We start from the raw sequence: 24,262 nt of genomic DNA, 5'->3' as shown, positions 1-24,262 counted from the left end.
GGGTTATACATATACAATAATTTCAAATATATTTCTATATTAATCGTGTTGTAAAAAAATTCAGGACAAAAGGGAAAATCACGAGGGAAAAAAGCAAATAAAAAAAGGTGAAAATAAAATGCTTTGATCTGCATTCAGTCTCCATAGTTCTCTCTCTGCATGTGGATGGCATTTTCTCTCCCAGCTATATGAGAATTGCCTTGAATCATTTCATTGTTGAAAAGAGCCAAATCCATCACAGCTGATCATCATGTAATTTTTCTAATACTATGTACAATATACTCTTGGTTCTACTCACTTCACTTTCCAGACTTTTTGGAAATTAGTCTGGTCATTATTTCTTATAGAACGATAATATACTATTACATTCATATACCATAACTTATTCAGCCATTCTCCAATTGATGGGCATCTATTCATTTTCCAATTTCTTGATACCACAAAAAGAGCTGCTACAAACATTTTTGTACATATGGGTCCTTTCCCTTCTTTTATGATCTCTTTGGGATACAGATCCAATAATGATACTGCTAGATCAAAGGGTTTTGCACAGTTTGGTAGGGCATAATTTGAAATTGCTCTCCAGAATCAGTTTGCAACTCTACCAACAATGCATTAATGTTCCATTTTGCCCACATCCCCACCAACATTTATCATTATCTTTTCCTATAATCTTAGTCAATTTGATAGGTGTGAGATGACTTCCTTTGGATTTTAAATGTAAATTGAAAATGAATGTCAAGTGTGTATCCCAAGCAATTCTTCCTAGATAAATCACTTTGGATTGATGGTGAAAGCATGGACAGAGGAACTACCACCGAAAACTGACAAAAATTGTAAGCATTTCATCATAGTTACTAATAACTAGCAGATCTTGTTGATATATAATAATGAAAGACAGGATAGCATATCGCCAACAAAGGTATCAAAGAGTCCAAAAGGCAAAGACAAAGCAATCTCATAAAAAATAAAGACTGAAGTACAGATTATACCTATATTCTGTTCACAACAGGTAATAGAAATTTAAATCATACTTATGTACAAGGATAATTAAATCTTCCAGTAGCATCATCTTTGAACATGAAAGCAAGATCTATTTTAAATACTTGATTTTAGAAAAAGGCTGATTGTCTTTGGACCTTGTGACCTAAATTTAAAAAAAAAGTTTTCCACTGAGAATAAAATTTTTGAAGCTATTATCATTTACTCAGATGAAATGTCAATATGCTTAATGTGTTTCCAGAATTGTCTTGCTTTTATTTGGGGAAAATTCTGCAATATTGTTTCTTGAGTTGTGCTTTCTTTCAGCCCAGAATATATAGCCCAGCTGTTGGACTATTTTTAAAAAAATCAGTATAAGATAAACATCTTATTTTCATTAATGTATTTTTACATTTTGTTGCTTATCATTAAACCTTGCATTTGTGTAAATGCATCAGAGTAGTTTTATTACATTTATGGGATATCATATCTCTTGGAATTTTGCTTCAATGACAATTGTTTATTCTTTTTATGTTTTCCCCCATGGAAAGCTAATAGATTAGGCTATTGTCTATTGATTAAAAAGAACATTTGATAAATTGTTTTTATAATATTGCCCTTTTTTTGGAGTCCTAAAGTGACTAATATCTATTCTGATAATGGTTTTCAGATTTTTTGAATGTGTGTTTTTCATGCTAAGATGAAATGCATTTGGACCATCCTAATTGCTTTCATTTAAATAATCATACATATCCTTTCAAAATTAATTCATTTTTGAAGGTCTTTTCTTGTCCTTTTAAAGACAATTTCTACCTTGATAGATCTAAGAAGTGATCCTCAGATTCCTTTAAGTTGTATGGATTTATTACTATTCTTTCCCCCTTTTCTTTTACCTGCACTTCTAACCTATTCCTATCTCCCACCAAACAAGTCTCTTCTGTCCTCTTAAAAAAAGAAGCAGGAGAAGCATTTGGGGTTCAGGGCATGTAAGATGTTAGGAAAAAAAATTATGATGACTATTAGGCATGTGTTTATCTATAGGATGACTTCACTCAATATCTGCCTTAGAGTAATGACATTAAACTCAAATGTAGTCTTTAAAGAAATGATGAAGCATTTGAGTAACTTAAGAAGTTAGTTGAGGCAAAAATCAAAGTAATTCTTTGTGATTTTTTTTTCCTAGAGAGTTTAATTTCAGAAAGGGATTAAGTTGCATATCTTAAAGCATTATCTTGGAATGACTCCCATTTTATGAATGGGAAAAGTTCCAATCACTGTCATTTAAGGAAGAATACTGAGAATGTTTTACACTTCTTTGCTCTGAGCCTTCAGAACTTGAACAGCTCTACAGAGGTCTAGTTCACTACGTTAACTGATCTTTGACTTGTTTTACTTCACTGATAAAAAAGAAACTAAATAATAAAAACAAATTCCAAAGTATCAAGAATGTTGTCAATAGCTCACATTTATGAGCACTCAATTTTTGAAGGTTTAGTAGGATATAGTTTACACATCCACTGGTCAGAATTACATCAAGACAACTGAAGAACAAATGCTGATGTACAGTGATAGAGGGAGTTTTTTCACTGGGAATTCCATTTCAATAAGATTTTAGGAATTATGCAAAAACAACAAAAAACAACAAATAAAAAAATCACTTATTACCCTTTTTGTGTAAGGTAATTGTTCAGTATATTTATAGCCTACTTGAACTCTCTCTGTTACCTTTTCACTCACCCACATTTTTGATTCTCCAGAAATTTTGTATTCTAATATATGTCACCACCAGATATGGAGTATGTCTTGTGTAGGGTCCAAAAAGAAGAAATATCTTTAAATAAAGTTTCTTAGATCCTGTTTGCAGATGATATTGTGCTAATTTCATTGAGATTTAGAAATTATTGTGCTGTCTAGTTGAGGTCCTTACTTATTCAAAGAGAGAGATCTAAAAAGCTATATTGAAAAAATTGAATGGATGAGAAACCTAATGTTGAGATATATGCTGTGCAGTTGAAAGGTAAATCTACTGATTTGATATGCCAATGCATGTGCCTTAGAAAGGTATTGTAGATGAACAGTTGAGTTGCGCCTAGAATTGAATAGGATGGAAAAGTGATATAATCCTTAAAAAAAAAAAAAAAAAACAAAACTCCCAAAAAACCTCTTCCCAAAAAACCCATAAAAATTCTAAAAATATAGACTAAACATAAAACAAATGTATATGTATATATATATTTGGTTTATTATTTATTATATAATAATACATTATCATGAAAGCTGTTGTTGCTTTTCCCCCCTCACATGAGTTGGTAAAGTATTAAATATTTTGGTAGACTCACAAATTTTTCAACTCTATTATTGTGTTTAAAATTAAATTAAAGGTATGTATCTTAAAAATTCTTGTAGACCTTTTCCTTTGTGTCTCATCTTACTCTAGGTTCTTTCTTGTCTCATCTTACGCTAGATGGCCTTACTCCACCCTAGCCCATCACTCTTAGCATTGAGCTACTATGGTCGAAAAATAAGTAATTTTAGGATTTTATTAGACTAAATGATTTTAATTAGAAAAAAGTGAGAAAACCTGAAATAGCTGAATTATAGGTATCTTTAGAAAAAATTGTGCTTTAATTATTTTTTATTAAGTAGAAAAATTGTATAGTTGTAACAAGAGCTTCCAGCATAGGGCATTGCAGTTCAAGCTAACTTAAAACTGAAATAACTTTGAAATGAACACAGAGTTTGCTTATACACAGTATCATTTTGCAAAATTATAAAATTATTTTTAAGGGCTGCTCTCAAGAGAGAGAGAGGAGTTTTTATGACTAACATTCCTTCTGTGGTTTTAGAGACTATATGTTTACTGAAGCTCCATACAAAGGGCATTAGGTGTGTATTTTAGCTATGAGAGTGCTTTAAAAAGAAACTGAGGCTAGTTTCAAGTGAGTAAACCTTTATTCAGCAAACTTTTGAATAGTTTTCCTATGGAACTTTCGTGGTAATTCTGGAATGCAGGGTCAAACAACAGCCCAGTCATAAATTATTCCCTGGTGGCTCTGAGGCATTATGGCACGCTGTCCAGGCTAATCATTTCAAGCGGCCCATGGAAAACCACTTTCTGGTTAAGTCTGCATCATCCTGTTCCACCAATGGAAAAAATTGAACATGATGAGGGTGTGTAGCTTGCAGACAAAAATACATCCAGCATTGCACAGGATCTGTTTTTAGCTCCTAACGGTCGAACATTTTGAAGTGTTAGACACAGTTTCCTGGCTTACCATGGGCAGAAAAGAAAGGAGTATGTATATGTGTGTATATACTCTGCTTCTTTGTGAGATTATTCCTGATACACAGAACCATGGGAAAAACTGGTTAAGATAGAAGTTTTGGTGAAGGTAAGGTTGTTACTGACTAAAGTCTGGGAGAGAATGATTTGAATTATAGCTTTCCTATGTTTTTAAACTATAAATGTCAGTACAAAATGATTTTAATTATAGACAATATTGTTCATTATTTTAAAGTTTTATGCTTGCTTTCTTTTTTTTTTCTAACTTATACAGCACAAATGAATTCCCTGTGCACAAATGAATTTATTACTTTCAAGTTTAACTGGCATCAAATTTATTTCTCAAAACTGTTATCTATAAGTGTCCTGTATTGTTGCTTGCCTCAATTTTTCAATTAATTCTACCCAAGCTGACTCCACTGATTTGTTGAAGATAGCATATCAGGGATGTATCATTTATTTTACAATCTGGGCATTTAAGATATTCTATATTTATTCATTAAAGTTGTTCTAAATTTATTCTTCTGGTGTATTCAGGATGGCTGCAATGTGAAAGAAAACTAGTGTATTTTTTGATTGTCAATTATTAATTTCCCATGATGCCTGTTTTCTTCTGAGTGGAAGTCCTACAATGTGACAGTTGAATTTTAAACTTTAATACTTCAAATAAAGTTAAGCATCACTTAAAATATTGAAGTTCTTTCCTGAACCCTCTGCATCAAAAAATAAAGCCATTCTTATCTAGGGAGTACCTTGTTTAAACAGAATGATTAATTCTCTTTACAATTCAGCAAAGATGGCTAATTCCTCAGGGAGTTTTGTGAGAAGTGTAAATAATATACGATGGCCACTGTGTGTTTCAGTTATGAATGACAGAGTCATGGTTCCTACACTGATATATTTCGTTTTTGGCTTTACATTTATTTGGTCAAGCATGTAATTCATAGAAAATTGGTAGGTAGAAGTACACAAATAGGAGGCTACTTTAAAATAGTCTCTTAACTTTGGTGATTATTTATAGAAATCTCAGAGAATATGGTATTGCTGAATCACTGTTTTGGGGTTTTCCACATTGCCTAGGGTAACAAAACTGAGTAGTTTTCTAGTGCTCTCAAAGTTTTTCTGAATTTTAATTTCTGTTTTTGACACATTCAGCATCACCAAATTGGAAGTTGTTTTTATTTGTCCTAGCACTGCTAGGTACAAAATCTATATTTCTTTCTAATATAGTAGTGACCAATGTGGTAATTTTTTTTTTTTTTTTTAGTGCTCAATAAACTCTTAAAGATTAGTGAACAAAGTGAGCTTTTGTTTATTTAAACAACTCCAAACTAAAAATTCCCCACATTCCTTCTCTCCTGAGAGTATAGATGGGAAGTTAGGCAAATGTTCAACATATTTTATTTTATTTTTGTCATATCTCTTATTGATGATGAAATGCCACACTGACGATTATGGAAAATATTAAGAGCAGATATAGACTGAACAAAGCCTGATTTCCTTTTCAGTCAGACTAAATCTTGTCAGTTATGTTGATTTTTAATAGAAACTTGTAACCATCAGCTTCTGTCCTCTTTGTAACCTTGTAACACATAAACTGATTGTAAATCATATTGTGTTACAAATAAAATCACATCTCTTTTCCTTTTTTTTTTTTTTTTTTTTTTTTTTTTTTTTTGTTTCATTTTGTTTTGGAATCAGGAGTTAGGAAAGTTACTCTTAAAATGTGATCAGTCCAGTGATGACTCTGAAGCATGTGTGGAAATTTGGATAAAGAGATTGTAAGTGTACATGATAAATTGTAAGATAAAGAGATTGTCCTCCCATACCAGTCTCTTGTTTTAATAAAAGTTTTAAAATACTTTTTAAAAATAGTAATTTTCATTTTTCAAAGAATTGGACAATATTACTTTGAATGTGTTTTGCAAGGCTCGGTCAGGAGGCTTGTAAATCTGGAATCTAGATAAGAAAAGCCAAAGTTCAATGAAATTAAATGACTTTTCCAAGTTAGATAGGAGAAAAGCCTGAATTATAATTCATTTCTTCAAATTCCTGATGCTCTTCCCATTGGTGACTCTACCCTTTAATTTATATGCAGTATTGTTTACTTTGATGTCTTGCTTTATAAATCTTCTCTTGCCATTTGCCCTGAAAATATGTTTATAGTCTTCTAGATCACGTTTACAGCTGAAGATGGGAATAATCTATTTTCTTTTATTCCTCCAAAGTGCCCAGTATAATTTCTAGATACAGTTGCTATATTAGTCCATTGAGGATGAATGACAAATGTCCTGATTCCAGAGAGATATCCTTAATCTAAGATGAGGAAACACCAATCATTAACTGAGAGTAAACCAACATTTCTTTTCTCTTCTGAGATTCATATGCTAGATTGAAGCTCTCTCTGGTTTCACTCCTAGGTTGAGTGTCTCATCTCTTCCCAAGTGATTGACTGGCAGAAATATTGAGTCCTCTTTCTGCATAGAAATAAATAAAAATAAGCAGAAAGTTGGAAGATTATCTCTGGTATAAGCAGAAATTGTTTGCAATATTTATAGAAAAATAATACATACTATTCATAAATTGATAGTTATCCTAGGACAGAGATTGCAATCACTTTATTACCAAGAGACTGATTCAGTCTACTCAGAGTTAAATAAAAATACTATATTTTATCAGGAAGGGTCTTGTAGAAAGAAAGTGACAAACATTGTATTGATCTTGTTCACAATGGAACTATTATATTTGGTTGTTAACAGAATGTAAAGCTCTATAGGGCTGACCTCTTTTAACTTTTGTTTCTCTATTTCTAGTACCTTGCATAGTACCTGACATTAAAAAGGCATTTAATAAAGACTTATTGATTAAATCTAGTCTCTTTATCTTCTATGCATGACATTATAGAAGGTTCAGAGAAGCTTAGCTAAAGTGACTAGGCGATATTTTTTTGCTCAAGGATGTACTCAAAATAGTTGAAGTCTTGCTCATAAAGACAAAAACTGTTTTAAGGATATAACCCACAAAATATTAAAATAATAAAAGTGGCCTTGTATCTTAAATCCTATTATGCTAGGGAGATTAGAACTTTTGAAAGAGAGAAAGGTATAAGCAATAAACAAATGTAATTAACTAAACAAAATGTTAAATTCAGGCATAATCTTGAGTAAGTTACTTCTCTATGGGCCTCAGTTTCCTAATCTGTAAAGCAAGGAGATTACAATAGTTGATCTCTAGCTTTCATCCACCTCTAAATTCTATGAACTATGGAATAAATAAATTCAAGATCACTTGAAGGGAGAGAATGTATGGGTACTTAGGAAGAATTAGTAAGGACTTTTGCATAGAAGTATGCTATGCCATGAAAGAAGCTTAGAGTTTTTCAGAGATAGGGTTGAGGAAGGATTGAATGGCTGATACCTTGTGGAAAGACACCAAAGTGGGAAACGGAAGATCAAGTTCAAAGAAACAAGCTATCTGGGCTAGAATAATTTATGAAAAGGAATCATGCAAATAACCCTAGAAAGGAAGGTGGGAAGCAAGATTTCAGCAAATTGAGTACTTTATGTTTTATCCTGAAATCAATAAGAAGACATTGAAGGTTTTTGACAAGGAGAAATTGTCAGGGTTGTGCTGTGGAATAAGAATTATTTTGGAAGCTTTGTGGAGGGAGAATTGGAGAGGGTAGATATTAGAAATAGAGAGATCAATAAGAGGCTGTTGTAGTAGTCTCTAAGGGAGAGTTGATAAAAGTCTAAATTAGGGTGGTGGCCATGTGAATAGAGAGAAAACAACAGGTGTAAGAGATGTTCTGGGGATAGATCTGACAAGACATGTCAATTACTTGCATGTTGAGAATGAGAGTGAAGCATCATGAATAATTCTAGGGTTGCAAACTTCAGTGATTGAAAGATATAGGGTATTCTAAAAAGATAGAGGGAAATGTAGAGGAGGGGAAAATTTAAAATTGAGGGTGATGTGTTCTATTTTGGACATGTTCAATTTAAGATATCAGTGGGATATCCAAGTAGATATATGTAGCAGACAGTCAGAAATATGGGCTTGAAGTTCAGGAAAGAGATTATAATGGGCTATGTAGAATTGTAAGTCATCTATATAGAGATGATAAATGAACTCATGGGAACTTACAATGTCACTAAGAGTATGTTGACAGAATAGGATTGATAAGATAAGAGCCTTAAATAATATCTACTTTTAGGAGTCCATATGGAGGATGATCCAGCAAAGGAAATTGGGGAAATGGTTAGAAAGATTAGAGGAGAATCTGGAGAAATCAGTATTATAGACCCTAATGGAGAAGATATCTGAGAGTAAGAAGTCTTCATTAGTGTTGGAAGCTTTAGGGAAGTGAAGTACAGGAATGAGAAAAAGTTTTTGGATGTAGTTGTTGAGACATTGTTGATAATATTAATGAGAGCAAATTCACTCAAGTGTCCTGGTTTGAAGCCAGATTGCAAGTGGTTGAGAAGTGAGTGAGTGGTAAGAAAATGTAGTTCAGTCTAGATTACTTTTTTAAATTGAAGTTTCATTGTAAAGATGAGAAGGAGGAGGAAGGGAAGGCAACTAGCATTTATTTATTAATATCTGCTATGTGCTGAGTACTGGGCTAAGTTCTTTTGACAAATATTATTTGGTTTGATCCTCATAAGAACTCTGTGATATAGATGCTTTTCATTTCCCTATTTTACAGCTGGGGAAACTGAGTTGATTGACTTAGCCAGGGTCACATAGCTAGTAGTGTCTGAGGCTAGATTTGAATATAGATGTTCCTAACTCTTAGTCCAATATTCTATCCACTATGCTAAAGAGATATAGGATGAAAACTCAGAATGGCAAAGTCTAGTGAATTTTATTTAAACAAATAAAATTTACTAAACAGTAAAAAAGCTTTATTGAAACCTTTTCTTTTTTCTTTCTTTTTTTTTTTTTTTTTTTTTTTACAACATAGGAATTTAGGGATATATAAGATTCTTTCTCTCTCCCCTAATTTCTGCCTATCAGCTCTTCATTGTAACAAAGAAAACCATTAAGCAAAACCAACTAATATAGTGGCCTCATATGACAGTTTTTGTAAAATTCCACGGCTATCTTTCTCCTATTTCTCTACTGAAAAAAAGGGAAGTCTTTCCTTGTCTCTTCTGGAAGCCAATTTTGCTCATTATAATGATTTAATTTTGCATTTCATTTTAGTGTTCTTTTCACTTACATAATTATGATTCATGTGAATATTGTTCATTTAGTTCTGCTTTCTTCCAAATGAATATTATTTTAAAGATTGGTTATGTTTTTCAGTCTCAGGGAAAAAGCCAGTAAGTCAGGAGAAATGAGATGAGAGAGATGCTTTTGATGGTCATAATGATAAAAAACAAGTTTCTGTAGGGACAAGAATAAGGACTGAGGAGACTAAGATCCTTCTGATTATTTGAACTGATTATAGATAGGATCTAGAGCTAGCTGTTGTGATCTAACTATTTTTGATGAGAGTCGATATGGGATTATAAAAAGAGATTAAGGAGCTGATTGACCATGGCTGCCTAATCGCACTCACCCTTCTATTCTGGATCTGTGCAGGATCTCAAGTGCTGAGTTTCTTTCTCCTCTAAGAGTTGGTTCTCAGTTCACAATAGGCAGTCTTTCAGTTAGGAGGGGGTACTCTATGTGATTATAACCTATTTATTCTGATGAGGGTTTCTATATAGCATATATTAATAGTATTCCAAGAATGGGTGGTCAAAGTCTTTGTTGTTGTAAGTTCATTCCTTTTTCAGTCATGCCCAATTCTTCATTATTCCATTTGGGATTTTCTTGTTAAAGATACAGATGTGGTTTGCCATTTCCTTCTTCAGTCAAAACTTTACCTGTGATTAAATCATTGGGTAAGAAATGTCATCAATCTTTAATTTTCAGCAAAGAGAAGGGGTAACTCTTGCCCATAAAAGGTTGGGCTTATAAATAAGATAAAAAGATGTCAAACTCAAAGCAGAAAGAATTCCTCTAGAGGGAGAAAAGAGACAGTGAGATACTTCTGTCCAGTGAGCAGAAGAATGCCCCAGCATTGGGAGAAGAAAAATTGTGAGGTGAATTATGGTCAGAAAATAGTTTGGTGTCAGCTGCAGAGAGTTTTGAGACCATGTCCAGTATGGGAAAAACATGTGGGAAGCTTGCTTGGAACCTAGCAAACCTGCAGGTGCTGTCCTGAGAGAAGCTATCTACAAGAAGCAGGCAACTGACTTCCATCCCTTTTCCTCTATTCATATAGCCAGGTATTCTCCCTGAACTATTGCAGTAGCTCCATTTCTTTGCTTTCAGTCTTCTCCCACTTTAATCCTTTACATCCAAAATGAATATTCCTAAAATACAGATATGACCACATAACTGCTCTACTGAGATATTTTTAGTGCCTTCCAATTGTCTCTAGGATAAAAGGCAAACTCTTTAGCCTGGCATTTGAAACCTTCTATCATCTTGTTTTCACCTACCTTTTAAATTTTTTTTCATATTATTCTCTTTTATCTACTATAGTTCCAGACAAAGTAGTTTTCTAGCTGTTCTCTGAATCCAATATTTCTTTCTTGATTTCTTCATCTTTGATCAGTCAATGTCTGGAATGTACTCTTTTCTTCACTTCTGATCCTACAAATTTTTTAAGGCTCAGCTCATGCCCCACTTTCTAGAGATCTTCTCTGAGCCTAGCACACAGGACATATTTTTTTCTCTCCTCAAATTAATTTATTTACCCATGTATATGTTTGGTCCTTCTAGCTGAATGTAAGCTCTTTGGATGTTATTTTGATTATTATCATATCCTCACACCTAGCCCAGTATCTTGTACTTAGTAATCGCCTATTCTGTGCATGGTGCATTAAATTGGATTGAGATTAGGACTCTTGGAAGCATTCATCTAAGGATCCTACTTCTTATATGTTTGTGAATAGGTTTTTTGATGTTTTGCTTTGTTTGCTGACATTTAATCTACACAGTGCAGAGATTTCCCCTAGATTTCTGCATGAGTCAGGGAGTAGAAACTTATTTCAAGGTAATTTTTCCCTTTGTGCCATACAAGGCTCCCACACAAGGTTGATAATATTATGGGGTACTCTTACAGAAATAGAATCATGATTTTAGAATTTCACAAATTTTGAGTTTTTTAATAATAATTTATTCCCAGAAGATTGGTAAAGAACTGATTTTCTAAAGAAAAATATTACAGACCAATAAGAGTAGGGATTGCATTTGAGACTGATGATTGTTTAATTGAACTTAGTTTGGCATTAACCCTTATTTAGGCAATAACCTACCACTTAATATAAACTAGCTATATTTAAAGATTATTGTTTTCCAAGTTTTTCTCTGATTCTGTCTTTTAGGGTTTATTTTTTAAACATTGGGGATACAAAATAATAGGAAAAAAAATCTATTCTTACTATTCATAGAACTCTTTATCAAACTGCAAACTAGAATACTAAGAATGGGAATACTTATGGGGGATAGTGCCATAGAAAACAAAATATGTTTGCAGTCAGAAGACCTCCAGAAGTGATCCAGGCTTCATAATCTTTCTGGGCCTCAGTTTCTCTTTTCTAAAAGAGAAATTTGGATGCTGTTGACTAAAATTTTTTCAGCCTTGAATCTATGATCTTTTGGGATCTCTTTATACTAAAGCACATGCTGTTGGGGTGAGGAAGGAATGAATTATTTTCACTCTTTCTTTTGGATTTGGAGTTTCAAACTGAGCTGATGAGCCATGCCCATGCACTGAGGATTTAAGATATAGCAATGGGTTCACTGTCTATCTTTGCAAAGGGGTTCTTTTTACTGGCATTTCATGTTCACATGACTGCTCTTTGAAAGATATGGGGCAAATCCTCCTTGGAATTTTTCTCCTTCAGGAAAGAGATTCTCAGTTTAAAAAAAAAAGCTACACATAACGCTGTATGTGTACAGAGCACATGATATACACACTTGTCTGCACAATCAATACCTAACCAGAAATAATTATTTTTTCTTAAAAAATTTTTGGATTCTGACCTTAAGAGCAAACTAGCTATGAAAATTATTCTGCTTAAATAGATTTTTAAGTGAACTGTGTTTTCTTTTGTACTTCTATACTTTAATTTTAAATTAATGCCACATTTTCCACTTGTATTTGATGCATAGATTGCTTAAATTGAATAACTTTACAAATGCTAAAATTTATCATTGTTACATGGAGCAAAGGACCATGTTCATTTACATAAATTTCATCAAACCTATGTGCAGTCTTTCCATTCCACTTATAGGGACCAGGAGTGTAGTGCCCTTACAATCTGGAAAGTCTGCATAAAATTATTTGGGCCTTCTTTTATACCAAAGAAGTCTTAATTATTATAGTATTAAAAGATAAAATATATTGATATTACAAGTACTTTACATGTACAATACTATATAATACATATAGTTTCTGCATTTCAGATTTTCTAAACTTTTCCTATGTCATCTGCTAGCCATTGCGTGTCATCTGTGGCTTCGGCAAAACTCCCTCCCAAATTCCCATTTAATTTCTTATGATGACCTATGATATATTGAAATTATGATGAGGAAAACTATGATGTGAAAAGAATTATAACAGAAAAAAAGTTCATGAAAATCAGACTTCTATAGTCTTAGCATATAAAATGTTGCTGAATTGTTATTATTGGCTTGCCTTTAAACACTGTGTAAATACTTACAAAACACTTTCTTCTGAATAATGGTGCAATTAAGACTATCCCCATTTTATAAATGAAGAAAATGAAGTAATTTCTAGAAGTTAAATGACAACTATTTCACACAATCAAGATTCAGACCCTGGTTCCCTCTGTATTATACCAATTTGCCGAACTTCAAAGAATTTGATTAAAATTTTTAAAATAATATTTTATTTAAAAAAAAAAACATGTAAAGATAGTTTTCAACATTCACCCTTGTAAAACCTTGGGTTCTAATTTTTTTTCCATTCATCCCCCTCTCCCTCTCCTCCTATTCACCAAGTAATGGTTACACATGTGCAATTTGTGTAACCATATTTCCACATATGTCATGCTGTACAAGAAAAGTCATATCAAAAGGGGGAAAAATGAAAAAGAAAAAATAAGCAAGCAAACAAATAACAACAGCAACAACAAAGGAAAATATTATGTTGTGATCTACATTCAGCCTCCATAGTTCTTTCTCTGGATGCATATAGCTCTTTCCATCACAAGTCTATTAGAGTTGTCTTTAATCACTGCCTTGTTGAGAAGAGCCAAGTCCATTACAGTTAAATCAGAATGTCTAATTTTTAAAAATGCTTTTGAATAGTTTCATTATAAATATTCTTTCTATATAAGGTCATATCTGGCCTCAGACACTTTGTGAGCCTGGGCAAGTCACTTAAGCCTCTTTGACTTAGTTTCCTCCTGTGTAAAATGATCTGGAGAAGAAAATGGCAAACCATTCTGGTGTCTTTGCCAAGAAAACATGAATCATGAAGAGTAAATAAGATACCATTGAAAGGACTGAAAACAATAACATCACCCCCATTCAAATTTATTTCCAGTTGACTTCCTAAGCATAATCCTAATATTTTTATGAGTACAAAGAAAAAAGATTTTTTATATAATAACTATTTTTATCTTAATTCTGCCCCATCTTCCTTTTGAGCTATCCTATTACTGTTGTCAATCTTACATATATAGTATACATTTCCATATTAAAAATATAAACAATATGTCCAAAAAAACCCCAAAAAAACAAACAAAAAAACAATATGTCCATGTTAAACTCCTTGAAATTGATCTTTGATATTGACTCATATATTAAATTCTTCTATTGAGATCAGGTTTAGCTGATAGAAAGTCCTGATAATCTGCAACTTCATTGAATGTCCATTTTTTCTCATTCAATATTATATAATTTTGCTGGACATGATATTTTTGGCCATAGGCCTAGTTCTTTTTGATTGTGGGTAGATATGATTCCAGGACTTGTGGAAAAGGAGATTTTTTAAAAGAATGCTAGCAATTGTAACAAATTATAAGAACAACAAATCTAATTTCATTGCCAGTTAATCAATCTGATTAATCAGCAAACATTTATAAGCCATCTATAGTACGTGTTGCATGCTAAAGATACATGGGCAAAAATTAAATAGACCATGTATTTAAAGATTCTGCTTTCAGGGAAGACAACAGGTACATGTGTAAGTACAAATGCACTATAAACAAAATAATTTTAAGAAGGAGGTAGCTGGAAGGATCATATAGAAGGTGACCCTTGAACTCAAGGTAGTGCTTGAATTGAAAGAAATTGGTGATTGTAAGAGGTACAATAGAGGAGGGAGAATATATTCCAAGTCTGAGAAAACACCAGTGCCAAGGTTAAGCATGTGAAGATGGCATGTCATGTGTGATGAAGGATGAGAGCAAGCCATTTTGTATGAGTTATAAAATGTTTGAAGACTGTAATGATAAGACCAGGGACAAGTTATGATGGGCTTTAAATGTCAAATAGAGAATGATAGATTTAATTCTAGAAAAAATAGGGAATCACTCAATTTTACTGAGGAGTTGCAGAAATAATGCAGAAATTGTTTAAGGTACATAGAACTCAAGATATTAATAGACTTTGTATATGGTATGGGGATGGAGAGACCCAAAGTGACCAAAAAGAGGAGAGTACAATTGAATTTTTTTATATATAAAATACTGAAAATAATAGATCCAAATCTAGTTCTTTCTGAAGAAGAGAGAAATGTGAATGGAGTATTGAAGTAACTCTAGACCTTAAAAAAAAGACAAAAGTTGATCTTTATGTAATGTGTTTAAAAAGTTACTAAAATACTTCCCATTTCTGTGAAGCCATATATTGTTTTATTTGGATGACTCTGTTTCCTTCAGAGTCTCTTCCTTATACCTTAAAAAAAATACCACCAAGCCAAACCAAAACTCAAAGGTGTTTTGGAGTCATTCATTGTGGGTCAAGTCTATCCTAGTGTTTCATTATCCATTATCTTGTGTATTTTCTTTTCATATATTTAAACCTTATTACTCCAATGATATTTAAATTTGAGATCAAAAGTTGTATAAGGTGCTTCAAAATTGATTACTGAATTGTTGAAAGGTCAGGCTGTTTTTCTATTAATACTTTCATCTGTTGATACTGTTTAAACAATCCTTGCTTCCTTTTGGGGATTTTTCCATACTCATATTAAATGGCTTAATCACCTTTGCTGTTGCAAGTCAAGCTAAGGTAAGAAACATTTATTAAGTAGAGACTATGTGCTAGGCATTATGCTAAGACCTGGGATAGTGTTCTAATTATATGAAGGAGGATCTTCTCTCTTCTTTCATCATCAGGGAAACATGACATGGTACAAACATGACTATATCTAGCATCAAGATGCTTAAGTTCAAATCTAAATCTTTTGCTTATTACTTTTCGGACTGTAGTCAAGTCACTTAAGTATTTGAAGTCTCATAGAAAGACTTAGAATAAGTGGCTTCTAAATTCAACTCTAAAACCTCATAAATAAAATTGGTGCACATTGCCATGGATAGGTTACAAACTCTTATTCTACATCCTTGATTAGTTTATTTCTTGCCTTGTCATGTATTTCCAAAGTGTTTTATTTGGATTGGATATTCTACAGAATTTCTGGAAATGAGTGTCTAATTCTTTGTCTTTCAGTACTTTCTGAGATAAGGAATATTTTCTATGATCTACTTCTGGGAAACAAGAGAACATATGAAAAAATGTGAAACTTTTAGACTTCTTTTTGTTTCTGGATGGTAGATTGGATTTGGTCAAATTGAGTAAATTTCTTCCAAAGTTATTATGGAAGACTAGGAGGTGCAGTGGTAGAGGAATGAGCATTGAATTTAAGGAATGGGACCTGAGTTTAAATCCTAATTTTGGCCTATACTATTTGTGGGAATACTGTATGTATATGTGTGTGTGTGTGTGTGTGTGTGTGTGTATACACACATATACATAACACACACACACACATATATATATATATATACACACACACATATATATATAAGATATCTATCTATCTTTCTATCTATCTATATCTTCTGTGTACTTATCATTAGACCCATTAAAACATGAGTTCCTTGAGAGCAGTGATTTTATTTTTGCTTTTCTTAATACCCCTCCCACGTAGTAGTAGTAGTGGTAGTAGTAGTAGTAGTAGTACCCAGCACATAATAGCTGCTTAAATAAATGACTGGTATATAGATTAAAAAAAACCCCAAAACTCAACTGAGCTATCCCCAAATTTGTTCCTTCTGCCCATGTCTATGTTGCAATCAATATAGAAGACAGCCCAATTTTTCAATATCATTCTCTGTGCTTAGATATGTATTGCTTTTTGTTCTGACAATCTCCTGCCAGACTCCCTGCTTTCCATTTCCTTCTAGTTCTCCTTCATAGGTCTGTACTTTGCTCATCTTTTTGATCATGCAACATTGTCATTGTTAAAGTTCTATAATGATGGTAACAACTCATAGTTACTTGACTTTTTCTTCACAAGTACTATGTGATAAAGGCAGTACAAGTATTTTTCTCTATATTTAACAGATAAGAAAACCCGGTGCATAAGTGTTAAGAACTAGGACTTGAATTGAGTCAACTCTTGACCAGATCCCTTTCTACTATTATTTTGTTCTTTTGAATGGATTGCTATTCTTATAAATCAAATCCTACATTTCACATTGCATTATAAGGATGCCCTGGAACATGTGCCACCATCCTGATTCCCTTTCTACTTCTAGATTTTTTTTTTTTAGAAATTCACAATCTCAGAGCTTAAAGAGGCTTCAAGGCCACCTAGTACAATGAATACTCGAACAAAAACTTCTTATACAATTTGTCTAACAAGTATTTATTTACCTTTTGTTTAGAAAGTGCCTGAAACATAGTAAACCCTTAATAAATACTTGAATTGAATGAAATTCACTTTTTGACTGTGTTTGTTTCATGAGACATGTGTAATAGATCTCCCCCCTCCCCCATTTAAGTAGAAATATATTTTTAAATTGGATTTTTGGGGAAATTCTTAACTGGGTTTGAGCTTTCATCTTTATATTTCTGCTCTAAGTAGTTCCATAAATAGCATTCTGTCTGAAGTCAGAAAGACCTGGGTTTAGATTTGTTCTCAGATTCTTTTGGGGGCAAGTGACTTAATCTCTTCGGCTTCAATTTAACTCATAAAATAGAAATAATATCCAATCAAATGAAATAATATTAGTAAAGCACTTAGTACTATAAATGGTAGTCACTTAATAAATACTTGTTTCCTTCCACTTATCAGAAATCTCCCCAGTATTGCCCAGGGACTAAAGCACTGGACTAATGGGAAGGCATCATGGTATGGTAGAAAGGTCATTAAATCAGGAATCAGTGACTGTGTACTACTTTTCCATTTCTCACTGTGTGATTCTCCATTTTAAATCTGTTTCCACCTTAAATAAAAGGGGTTGCTAAGCTCCAAAAGTGTCATCACCAGTTATTTTTGATCACTTTAATTTATTTTTTGTATTCTTCTCCCCACCTCAACTTAAGTTATCAGCGCTTTCATTTAATAAAGTGCTTTGGAGTCTTCCCTAAGATTCTATCATCCCTTTCAAAACAAGCAACTTTCCTCTTTTCTACTAATTCTGAAATGTTATTCCCCACTCCACTGTGTTTAAACTTCCAAGTTACTCATGGTCTCCCTCTTTGCCAGAGGCATTTGTACTATATCCTGTACGTACTACAACCTCTGTTTTAACTTGTGTATGTTCAGTGTTTCTACAGTTGGCACCTGACCATGTATCTTAAAAAATATTTTTGTAGATTGTAAAATCCTAAGGGCTAGAGACCATGTGTCTACCTTGCTGTGTAGAGCACAGCATACAGATGGGTGCTTTCATAAGTCCTCTGGATGACGAGGGATATGGTATTTATGTTAAAGATTGAATTTTTATAACTTTCCATAAAACTACATTTCAACCACTTCAGAAATTCTGACACTATTTCCCTAGAGTATGGATGCTCTCTGACTTGGTTAGAATTGATCTCCTACTCTGACTAAAATTACCACATAAGGCTTGTAAGCACTGTTGCAGATGTCATGATTTCTTATAAAACAGGTGTGAATGCTTAGGCTCTTTTTGTAATAAATTTGCTGAGGAAGGCGATGAACGATGTGAAAAGTTGTGCTATTTTTTTCCGTGGAATTTATGGCTTTTTCCTCCTATCCTTTTGGCTGTTAAACTTCTAATTAGTTTACATTCTGATTGAGACCCTACTTCACAGGCACTTCTTGCTGCAGATCTATGTATTTATTCATTTTATATGAAGGGCCCAATTCAGTTGAAATGGTACCAGTGATACTTGGACAATTGATGCCTAGCTTATAGAAGTCCTTAGCAGCTTTCTTTCTCCCTACTGTGTTAAAAAGGATTAACTACCCAGGGCATGATCACTATGGAGACCAGACAGTCCATTTGCCTGCTTCTTTAGACAATGTGGGTTCAAGTCTCCTCATGAATAGAAATAAGCTTTGTGACACACAGTTCATGTATTTTGAGCATGGTTCATTGAATTGAGAAGACCAAAGCCAGTTTAGGAGAAAATATACAAGTTTTATATTTAAGTTTTGGTATTGGAAAGAGTTTAGTTTTGATTTCTTTAAGGATAATTGTGATTTTATTTTTGACATTTTTTGTAACAGATTGATTCCTTACTACTTAAGAACTTATTATGAAAGTCCTTAAGATCACATTTTAAGGGGAGGCAGTTATACAATAGGCATTTGAAGTTTTATAGTGCATGTCTCTCACTACCTTTCTTTCAAATTTATACTCAGCAAATAGAATAAGTCAATTGTAAACAGTTTTACATAATGAGATAGTCGAGCAGTTCAGATGAAATAAAAACAAAAATATAGATATAAAATCTTGCTGTTTTTCTGCTCACTGAACTCCAAATCCATTAAAACTTATTTGCATTTTTATTTTTACCCACAGTCATAATTTGTATTCACCTGCCACTTTATGCTAATCCCTGGAAAAAGGTTTAAAATTGTATACATGTGAAGAATTTAAGTCATTTGAAGGCAGGGGATATTTTCTTTTCTTTTCCTTCCCTCCCTCCTTTCTTTCTCTCCCTTCCTTCCCTCCCTCTTCCTTCCCTTTCTTCCTTCCTTCCTTCCTTCCTTCCTTTCTTCCTTCCTTCCTTCCTTCTTTCCTCCCTGCTTTCCTCCCTGCCTCCCTGCTTCCCTTCCTTCCTTCCTCCCTCCCTCTCTGCTTCCCTTCCTTCCTTCCTCCCTCCCCCTTTCCCTCCCTCCCTCCCTGCTTCCCTCTCTTCCTTCCTTCCTTCCTTCCTTCCTTCCTTCCTTCCTTCCTTCCTTCCTTCCTTCCTTCCTTCCTTCCTTCCTTCCTTCTTTTTTCTTTCTTTCCACACTCACCTAGCACAATACTTTAAAGTCTTAAGAAATGTTTGAATTCATTTGAGTATAGGTCTGAGGTCCCATATTAAAACTGTGACTTTATTAATCTTATAATTGGAATATCAGGCTAACATATCCTTTGTTGTTGTTCAGTTTTTTGAATTGTGTCTAATTCTTAATGACCTCTTTTTGGATTTTCTTGGCTAAGTGATTTGGAGCGATTTGTCGTTTACTTCTCCAGCTAATTTTACAGATGAGGAAGCTGAGGTAAACAAGATTAAGTGACTTGCCCTGAGTCACACAGCTAGGAAGTATCTGAGGCCAGATTTGAACTCAGGAAAGTGAGTTTTCCTGATTCCTGACCTGTGCCATTTTATTCATTGTGCCACTTAGCTGCTGCTACTTCCCTAAGTGTAGGGTAAGAATTGTTTCCTTCTATTAAAAACAAAAGCAAACCTATTTGATTTTGTTCATTTCTACTCACTTCTCTAATTGTTTCTCTATTCTAGTACCTAGGACTTGGATAAGAAAATTATTTCTATACAAACACTTCAGGATGTTTGCTTGATTTTATGTTATTTGTTTTTGAAGCATGGGATCTACATTGAAAACATAGAAAGAATCACAGACACATAAGGGACCTCTGAGATCACAGAAGACAAGCCCTCCCTAACCAGAAATGTTTTGGACAGATGTAAATTTGCCCTTGTGCAGTTATTCCCCATTGAAGCAGTAAGGATGTTTGTAATTGAACACTCCTCTTCCTTTCTCCCCTTCACCAATCAGCACCTCATCTCTTCTCTGTCCAGGCCTTAGATCACCATCTGTCCCATCAGAAAACTTCCCTCATTATCCCCACCCCTCATCTTCTTTACATAATCCTTCTGGCCAGACTACTCAGGGTTGTAGCCAGGGAACAAAGCAGAGTCGGTCCAGTGCTCCTGTTTACTTTACTCTAGATCCAGATCATACAGTAGTGAAACTTTGAGAATCTGATGCATCATATCAAGGGGAGATCATAGGTGAGCATAGGAAAGATGGATCTTGCATCACTTCTTGGGAGGCATTTTCTTCTGGGATTCAGTAAGTCCATGTGGTTAAGTGGATTATGTTGGTGGATTTGTACATGTATTCTGCATTCCGCATACTGGGTATTTGCTTATTTTCATTGATTTTAGTGATTTTAATTTTTTTATTATGATCTTATCTTTAAAAGTAAAAAATTTTTAGTGAATCTATTTAGTTGTGAGATTAATAATATATTGATATCTAAAACTGCCTTCTGGCTGTCCAAAGATGCATCTGAGACTATTCCTTCCATCTTTGAGAGGGATTGCTATTTGTTGTTGTTGACTGGTTTCAGTTGTGCCTCAATTTGGAGGGTTTTCTTGGTGTAGATACTGTAGTGGTTTGCTGTTTCCTTCTCCAACTTATTTTACAAATAAGGAAACTGAGGTAAACAGGGTTAAATGATTTTCTTAGGGTCATACAGCTAGTAAATATCTGAGGTTAGATTTGAACTCAGGAAGATGATTCTTCCTTTTGAGAAGGGGAGGAGATACTAACAAAATTATCTTTTGACACTTTACCATACTCTTTTAATTCTCCTTAATTGCTTAAGGTTATGGTATAAAAGCAAAAAAAGTAGAGGGGCAAATTCTAAGAACCTGACTAGTTCATCTACTTGCTTCCAAATGGAATTCCAGTTGGAGCATGACAAGATAGATGAATATCTGTTCTTTTTGTCATGATCACAAGGAAAAGTGATTACACAGATTTCCTTGGGGACTTGTCAGAACTTCCCTTCCTAGTATATATAGTACCAGATCTGGCTGCTATAGTTTAAGACCATTTCCTCCCATTCTGAACTGACTGGAGACATATAACAGCTGGTCATTATTACCCATTTATAATAATGAATATTCTTGTTCACCTTTGTTACCCTTTTTCTTGCTCTTCTCGAGACTACTATATAAATTCTTTAAGCTGCTGGTTGTCTCTTCCTCCTTGTTCCTCAGTACATTTGGGCTTATGTTTTATTCTTTGGCCATGCATAATATGGACTAAAACTTGGAGTGACTGTTGAAATCAGTCTGTTGAGTTGTATAGTATTGTATAGTCCAATACAATAAATATTGTATCTCTACTATATACATACTCAAACTTTTAGGATTTTGAGAGAACATTTATTTGCCAGGGGAAAGAAGTGCAGGGGAAGGTACTGTTTTTTTTTCCTTCCAAGTAATAGGCACAAAAATTGAAGTCTTTAATGTCAGAGATCACATTTCTGTTATTAAATGCATTTAGGTTCTAACCTACTGCTGGGGCTAAGAAGACTCTAGTTCAGATCTATAATGGTGAAATTTTTGAATCACCGTCTTTGTGTGCAATGTGAACAGCTGACACATTCAGCCTCTCAATAGCAGTTTTTGTCTTTCTACCTTTGGCGAACACCATGCCTAGTGCTGTATTTGTTGCTCTTCAAGCATATTAACTTAGAATCAGAATAGTCTTACAAAGAAGAGTTACCAGCTGAGTGAATTACTTAATGGTCTTTCACCTCTGGGGTCATCCTTGGAACTTGGTCTTGACAAGAGTAAACAAACACACAAATAATTACTCTGCTTAGTTCAAACTGGCCTTGATCTGGAAACTTTAAATTTACTTTATAAATAAAAAGGTATAGCTATGAAAAGCAGATAGTTCATATTTTAAATTGGTTTAAGAATAAATTAAAAGGAGGGGTGGTTTAAAATAAAAAAAGCTGAAACACGAAGGTTTTTAAAGCCTAGTACAGATCTTAATAACTTATACTACATAAATAAAAAGGGAAATGAAAATCATCTTACTATCAAAGTGCCTCTTTCCATGTTGCTTGTGAGAGCTGCTAACTGCCAGTTTCCAGGAGGAAAGGGAAAACAACTTTGGTCCCTGGCTTTTAATAGGGCTAGCTTACAGCTCAAATAGGTTAGTAAGAACCCCTATAGATCTGAATGTGACTCAATCATAGATTGACACCTGGAAGAAACCATAAAAAGCCATAGAGTCCATTACCTTTATTTTATAAACAAGGAAGCTAAGACAGAAAGAGAGAGATCAAGTACCTTGCTTAGGCTTATGAGACTAATAATGATATGTTGTGGGATTCAAACTTGACTCATGTTGACTGCAGTGCCCTTTTCACTCTTTCATTCTGTTTTTCATTCAGTATTATCCCCTAACTTCCCAATGTAACTTTTGTCTTTCCATGTTGAACCTTTCATATTTGTAAAGTAAAGAGATTGAAAATATCTTAGGACATTATGGAAAGAGGATTCAAGAACTTATTGCTTCTTTTATTTCCTTATTAAAACACACACATACACACACACACACACACACACACACACACACACGCACACACAAAATGTCACTATTGAAACCCTACTGCTGTCTAAATAGCCAAGGACATAGAAAGGCTTTGTATTTTCATTGAGTACTGCCAGATGGCAGACCCTCATTCTTGTTCCCTGCCCCATGTTAGACCCTTAAATTCCTTTAAGGATTGTATACTGGCTCCACTTTTAGTACTGCAAAAGCCAGACACATCTTTCAGGATGTTTTTTTAAAGGTCATGTATGACTAGTTTGAATATCTTAAATATTTTAAACAAGGTATTTAGATTGATGTGTCTCCAAATTTTGAATTTGGTTTTATTCAATACCAATACTATACCCCAATCTGAACATCATGATGAGCTGGCCAGTTTACAAGTGAATATGAACTAAAAGGTAAATCCATAAGCAGTCTATCAAAGAAACTAGGAATGTTTGGCCTTAACTCACTTTTATTGGCCTCACTCATTTTATTCAATAATGAGATAATTTAAAAATCTGTCATTTTCTATATGAAAATAATATCATCACCTCAGTGGAACATATAGTTTTGAGAAATTTGTTCGTTTTCAAGGGTGTTCATAGATTTTCACTGGCTAAGATATATTCTCTTACTTGACTTTCTGTGCCGCTACAACCACCTGTTTCTTGTCCTCCTGCCTTCTCCAACCCTACCTTCCTTTGCTTTGAGTAAAGGTTTGTCAAGATAATTGCCCTTGACACGATAGGCCTCTTTGGCATCATGACTTTCCTATCCAACTAAACTGAATAGCTGCTAAATGTTATGTAAATTGTAATAATGATTATGGTACCAAAGTCATTTTTAGGCACCTTTTGTTTTATGTTGCTTGCAAGCATGATGAAAATTGATGTGATTTCTCCTCATTGATGTTTTTCAGAGTGTTTTCATGGATCCTGTTTCTGTGGTTGTTAAATATAGTGCTCTGCTCTCAAGATCATGTGAACTGAATTAATCACTAAACGCTTTTGCATCAAAAAGTTATTCTTCAGGTAATCTAGCTTAAAGTGAATTGTGATTTACATAAAATTGAGTAAATGCAGTTTAAAAACTAATGGGTGTTAAAAGAAGTAAAAAAAATGATGATGTTGATGTTTTTTTAGGAAGAAATAGGAAAGAGGTAATCTGCATCATTGATATCACCAATGTAG

At 33.7% G+C, this 24,262-nt stretch overlaps 1 protein-coding gene across 1 annotated transcript in view; it reads left to right on the top strand.

Annotated features, from left to right (window-relative positions):
- Positions 1-24,262, top strand: part of TIAM2 (TIAM Rac1 associated GEF 2) — a 278,343-nt gene that overhangs the window by 106,382 nt on the left and 147,699 nt on the right. The window contains exon 4 of the mRNA XM_031937584.1: positions 23,992-24,103. The gene's annotated coding sequence lies outside the window, so the exon portion shown is untranslated. The remainder of the gene's footprint in view (positions 1-23,991; positions 24,104-24,262) is intronic.

The sequence above is a fragment of the Sarcophilus harrisii genome, chromosome 4 (assembly GCF_902635505.1).
Source record: "Sarcophilus harrisii chromosome 4, mSarHar1.11, whole genome shotgun sequence".
Lineage (NCBI taxonomy): Eukaryota > Metazoa > Chordata > Mammalia > Dasyuromorphia > Dasyuridae > Sarcophilus > Sarcophilus harrisii.
Note: the sequence above shows the minus strand (reverse complement) of the source record. Positions and strands in the feature narration are given on the sequence as shown.